Source organism: Megascapheus bottae, chromosome 4 (genome assembly GCF_031878675.1).
Source record: "Megascapheus bottae isolate mThoBot1 chromosome 4, mThoBot2.hap1, whole genome shotgun sequence".
In the NCBI taxonomy this organism is placed as follows: Eukaryota; Metazoa; Chordata; class Mammalia; order Rodentia; family Geomyidae; genus Megascapheus; species Megascapheus bottae.
The window spans coordinates 64,067,710-64,074,038 of record NC_143512.1 but is presented as its reverse complement, the minus strand read 5'-3'; positions in this window follow the sequence as shown (position 1 = coordinate 64,074,038).

Here is a 6,329-nt window from a genome sequence, read left to right as displayed (position 1 = left end):
GCGCAGTTAAACAGTACACCACGCTGGGTCCAGAGGAGTGGAAAGCCCCGCAGGTCCCGTCTTGAGGGCTTTGCGGGAGGGTAGAAGTTGTATTTCTTTCTGGAAACGCCTCTGTAGTCAAACTATGGCAGAGGTGTGGAGCCTAGCGCACTCTAACGGGCTGGAGAGTTGTATGTGTCCTGGCCTCAACGGACCCCAGAGGCGGCCCGCTGTGAGCCGGGGGTCCTCCCGGGTGGGGTCTTCCACTGAGACTCGGCCACAGGCGGAAAAAACAAGCCAGGGCACCAGGACGCTGGGGGATGGGGGGACTTGGAGTCGAGGGTCCCTGTGCCCCGGATGCGGCTGGACGCGCACCTACGCGGAGTCAGCCCCGAGGTGGTGCGAAATAGGGGACATCAGGGCGTTGTGGGGACAGAGGCAGGCGCGCGGGGGAGCAATCCCTGCCGGGCCGGAAACAATTCCTTCAGAAGGAGTGGCAGAGTCCGTCCTCGGGGCCTCTACTGTCGGTGGAGCCCCCACCCCCCTCCACCGGAATGGGGGCCCCGGGGAAGGCCAAGCACTAGGGCTTGGCAAACCCTGGCCTGGCGGAGGTGAGCCCCACGTCTGGGCATTCAGTCCCTTCACGGCCGTCCCTTCCCGGGCCTGAGCTCTCCCTCCCATCGCACCCAAAGTTGCGCTCTCCACAGCTGTCATCTCTCCGCAGCTGCCTGGTCCAGGATGACCCGGTGGGACTGGCCCAGCCGGGAGAGGGACCTGCCCCACTCGGGCCCTCGGGGGTCCAAGGCTAGCAAGCACTCCACGGGTCTTTGCCCACGTGGAAAAGGCAACCTGCGCCTCCCCGGGAAGGCCAGCCTCTCGCCTGTTCAACTTCTCTCTGTCCTCAGTCCTCCCCAGGCTCGGCCGCCGGGAGCCCCTCCACCTCCCAGCCCGGCGGCCCGCCCGGGGGTCCAGCCGCGCCCTCGGCCTGAGACGCCCCGCAGCCGCTCGCTCCCCTTCTTACCTCGGATCTGGTCTCCGCAGACCCCCAGGTGGACATTAACTCCAGGCGGCCCGAGTCCCAGCCAGGACAGCCATCCGGGCCGGAGGCAGGAGCGCAGAGCCCCTCTCAGCAGGTCAGGGGCAAGAGTTTCCAACGGTGGGGTGGCCCGGGGCGGCAAGGGCGAGCGGGAGGCGGCGGCCAAGGTTCCCGCCGCCGCCGCCGCCGCGCGCAGGGCGAGGGCAGCCGACACGTCCCCCGCCGGCCTCGAGTCCCCCCGGCCGCCCCGGCCTGGGGCGCGCAGTGACAGGGCTGCGTGTGGCGCGCTCGCTGCGGGCGGGGGCTGCCAGCGGCTCAGCGGGGGCCGCGGCACCCGGCGCCTCCTCGGGGCGCAGCGGCGGCGGCGGCGGCCGCGAGCCGGGCCTGTCTGCTGCCGGCGCGGGAGCCGAGGTCTGGCCTGGAGATCCGAGCGAGGCTGCACGTCAACTCGCGTGGGCTGTCCCTTGAAGACATGAGGGCGCCAGGAGCGCAGGCCGGTCGCCGACAGCCCGGGCCGGGGGCCGGGTGGGGGCGGGGAGGCACGGGGCCCCGGGAGGGGAGGGGTCTCGAGGCCTCGGCCGGCTCAGCCGCGAGGAGGCGCCGGAACTCCCGAGGTGGGGGCGCGGGGTGAGAGTGGGTGACGCGAGGCGCCCCTCCCCGGGGTGCAGGGAGAGCGCCGGGCGCGTGGAGCCGCCGCCGCGGGGCAGATCCGGAGCAGGGCGCGCGGCGCTGATCACACCAACCCGAGGGGGCGATCCGAACTTGGTCTCGGGGCCCCGCGCTTGCAGGGAGGGCTCGGTACGGGCTGCGGGGCTACGGGGCTGCGGCGGGCTTTCCTTCCCCGTCTGGTAGCGCGCCCTCTCGCTCCCGGGCAGGGCAGCAGGCTGCGGGGAAGAGCTGCGGGCTGGAGTTCTCCCAGCGCCCGGCCGGCTGGAGGGAGATGCGGAGCAGAGCGGCCCGGGGAGGGAAGCCCAGTGTTTGCCAGGAGACGCGGGAGTGGGGATGCATTTATAGAGCTCTGGCTCCGTGACGTGCCCTCCAGTGGCTTTTCTGATTCGCTTTCTGACCTAAACACACATGAGTTTAGTCCTCATGCTAGGGCCAACACGGTCTCCAAATATCTGCTGGCTGAAGTCAGAGGCTTTGCATATCATGTATTACATGGCAGGCAACGAAGAAGGCTTCTGAGGCTGGCCCGCTTCTCAGTCCTAGGCTCCATTTTCACGCGCTTGTAACATAACACCAGACGTGGGGTAGGCACATACATTCAAAATCCCTGTTCCAGGCAGGTCAGATCACTTTTTTTTTTCTTTTCTGATCAAGAAGTCAGGACAGGTGGGGCAAAAGCTGCTTTCTAACCGGTCCTCTGCGAGGTCAGATGTGGGGAGGTCAGATGTTAGGTGCCTAGTTTCCAGAGAGTGAGGGACCCAGCTCCCATTCCAGAGTGAATGGGGGGAGGTAAGACCTCCTCGGGCATTGCTTTTGTCGGTTAGCTCACCCGGAGAAGCAGCCAGGAGCAGCCTTTTGGAAAAGGACAAGAGGAGGGCGAGTCCTCACACACCCTGGGCATGGCTCTCGCCATAAATGCGTTCCATCCATGTGAGACATGGGGGTTCGCGCTACCTTTGAAATACTGTCCCGAATAAGGTATGTCCTTGCGGGTGCCAGTGCACGCGAATCCATTGGGGGCCTATTATATACTGCATTAATGGGGGGACAAGAAAGACATAAATGGGCGCTGTTCACATCGATGAGCTTCTTATTTTAGGATCCAGTCTGTTGTTGAGTATGTGTTCTTTAAGTATCGGATACAGACAATAGACAGGGACATGTTCCTGGCAGTGTGTGTGTGTGTATGTGTATGTGTGTAGATCACATTAAATTTCTCACAAGTTGGAGATCAGCTACTTTGGAGGTTTGTCAGTGAAGTCAGAGTAGGCGGAAAATTGTTCTTACTAACATTAGTGTGATTTAAGATCAAGCAAAGTGAAAGCCAAGTCATCCAAACACATCTTACCTGAAATCAGGATGCTGTCTGCAGCCTACAGAATGTGACATTTCCTTTAGCATATGTATGGTAGCAATGTAGACAGATGTGGAAAGGGGAGGACAGAATAAACTTCACGTATTTATCCCACTTAATTCTGTTTTAGGATTTGGAAGATGACTGGAATCTCTTCTTATCATAATTTTCTTCATAAGGTTTTTCCTTGGGGATGGTCAGGCTGCCTAAGTTTTTGATCTTATTTAGTCCTTGCTGTGTGCCAGAGAAAGTGCTAGACCTTGGGTGTTACAGGGATCCAACTTTTGGGGGCCATGAGGATCAGACACCACCAAGTTAACCTCATGTGATGGAAGTTTACTGTGGAAGGAAGACTGACCGGAATCTCCACCACTTAGCCACGTGGCTCTGAAAAGCCTTCCGGAAAGGCCGCCCAGCCAGGCCTCACGAAAACTGGATTGAAGTTCAGGAACTGGAAGGTCATTCAGGATACAGCTCTGGGACTGGGTTATCTTGCTGCCCCCTCAGCAGCAGGCATCTGCCGGTCCTTACCAACAGGCTTAGCCACCAGGGTAATTCAGCTCCTTATATTCCTCCGGGTGTCCGTTGGCTCCTGCTACCAACTGCTCAGCTCTCATATTTAAAGTCCTTTAGTGAAAGGATCTAATCAGCCCTACTGGGCACTCAGCAAGTGCTTGAGCTGGACTGGCTGGTCATCCTGTAGACTGGCAGATCTTAGCTCAGATGTGATTCCCAGGCCAGTCATCAGTGTCCAAGTGGTGGGCATCTCAGGGAATTGAACCTGGTCCCATTTGCTAAGGGAATTGCCTAAGGTTTCTTTCTACCTTCTCCTAGCAAAGAAGAGTTAAGGTCAGGCATTTGGGTTTTAGAAGCCCCTTGAGAACTAAAAGACTCTGATAAATAAGTTTATGACCCCTGAGCCTTTGCAAGCCCATCTAGGAGAGGGAGTCACGTGCACAAGTGAGGCTGTTGTGGTATATAAGCTATAACTTCTTTAACTGATGCATATATGAAGTGTTCATGTACTGGAGTATTATCATCATGTGGTTTGTAAAACCCTGGGGAGATTTCAGAAATACCCCGATCGAGGCCCCCACCCCCAGCAATTAAGTCAGCATCTCTGGAGAGGTGGAACCTAGGAGGTAATATTTTGGGGTGGTACTAGATTTGAATTCAGGGCTTCACACTTGCTAAGGCAAGCACTTTTTAATCATAAGCCACACCCTCCAACCTTTCTACTTTAGCTTTTTTTTTTCTCTTTCAGGTAGGTTTTTCTGCTTCTGCCCAGGTAGATCTCGGGCCTTTATCCTCCTTCCTCTGCCTCCCAGATAATTAATTATAGTGTGTGTCAACATGAGGGGATGGTTTTAAATGCTCCCTAACTTTATCACAAGCTTTATTCTTTTCAGTGGTTGCAGTCATCTTATGATTCCTTTTGAAATTGCTAATCTTAGAGTCTTTTGATAGATTCTTAGACTAAGACTGTTACAGAATCAAAGAAAATATTTGTAATTTTGAAAATCACACATGCACATAAATGCAGAACAAGTTCCTTTTGTAGTGACCACTTGATATGCAGGGAAAGAAGCATACACTGGATGTCTTGGAGACAAGGGATGGACCCATGTCATAAGCTCCACACCTTAAGAATCTGAAAATATCTGGGGGATGGGCACAGCTCTGAGATGCTACCTTTTCAAGGTCACAGAGATAAGTTGTATTTGAACTTGCTTCTCAGTAAAGTTCAATAAAGAACCATTTTCAGCATTGCTTTGGCTTTTAATAGTAGAACATCTTCTGATAAAGTGACTACAATAGACATGAATTCCTATAGAAGTGACCCCACATTTCAACTTTCATCTATCAAATCTTGCCTAGAAGAGCAGAGGGAATGAGGTGGTTCAAACATTCCATCTTTTCTTTGAGGAAAATAGTTTTAAGTTCTGCTATGTCCTATCTGCTTATCTGCCATGACATCTCTCATACATCTCTACCTGAAAAATGTCTAAGTAAGAGGTATGGTGTGTGCTGTAGGATCTTACAATACCCAGGAAGAGAAAATGCAAGACATAGATAAGGAAAAAAAAAAACCCCACACCTCAGGATTACATAATGCCATGGAACTGGAAGTAGATGGTGATTAGGGTAGGTGTCCTAGAGGAGAGTGGGCAGCCCAGAAAGCTGGCAAGGGGGGGCACTCACACACAATGTGCATGCCTCTGTGCAGCTCTGTGGGAGCTGAAGCCTGTAGAGAGGGAGGGGTGGGGCGGGTCAGCCTGTGGCCTTAGAATCCTCTGAGTCTCTGGAGGGCTTTGCAGCTGCTGTGCCTATGGAAGCGGGACCAGAGTCCCTGCACTTCTCCTTGACTTGGGTCATGACAGCTGAAATGGAATCCATCACTTAAGCAGGGCAATTTCCTTTTCAAAGTCACTACTTTATTGGACAGGGATTTGTTCCATGCTTACTCACTCTTTAACAGCCATTTTCACCAATGACACTATTACTTATGGAGAAAAGATAAATTTGCCTTCAGACCACTTAAAAGAAGGAACAAAGATGGGGATAAAGGGAAAGAGAAAAAGGCACTGTAATGGCCTTTTTGCAAAGTAATGACATGAGACAAATCCTTTGGAACAAAGTGTTTTTCATAATTAATCAATCCCGACCTTGGCAAGGTAAAGTTTCAATGATTTTCTAGCAGTTTTCTTTGATAAGAATTGTCAAGTTATCCATTAATCTTGTTTTTGGTTCTTGTAAGAATTTAATGAGGTTTCTCATAAAATAATATTTGAAATAAATCTTTGATCAGGTTGGAATTTTACAGTAGACATTATGCAAATAGTCTAATCAAACTATGAGATTTTAGTGCTAAGAGTGACCAAAGACTTCTTCTAAGCTAGTCTCCTCATCTTACGAGGCAGCTAAATGGAGGCAGAGAGTGGTTTCGTGACTTATTCAAGGTCAGCCTTTGAGAAAATGACACACTGCTAGCACCCATGTGGGATGAAATTGCTTCAATGGTGTGTGTGTGTGTGTGTGTGTGTGTGTGTGTGTGTGTGTGTGTGTGTGTATGTGTGTGAGACAGAGAGAAAGAAGGGAATGTATTATGTTATCTTTCTTTGAAATTTGGTTTAGTACAATCTTGTTAATGCAAAAAAATCATTTAGGTTCTTCATATACAGCAGAGTTTGATGCCAGGCTGAATGAGGAACATGATTTTGAAAATAAGTTGTTTGCTGTATATGAGCATAGGAAAGCTCCTAGAGAGAGCAGAGCACTGAATGTATTTTT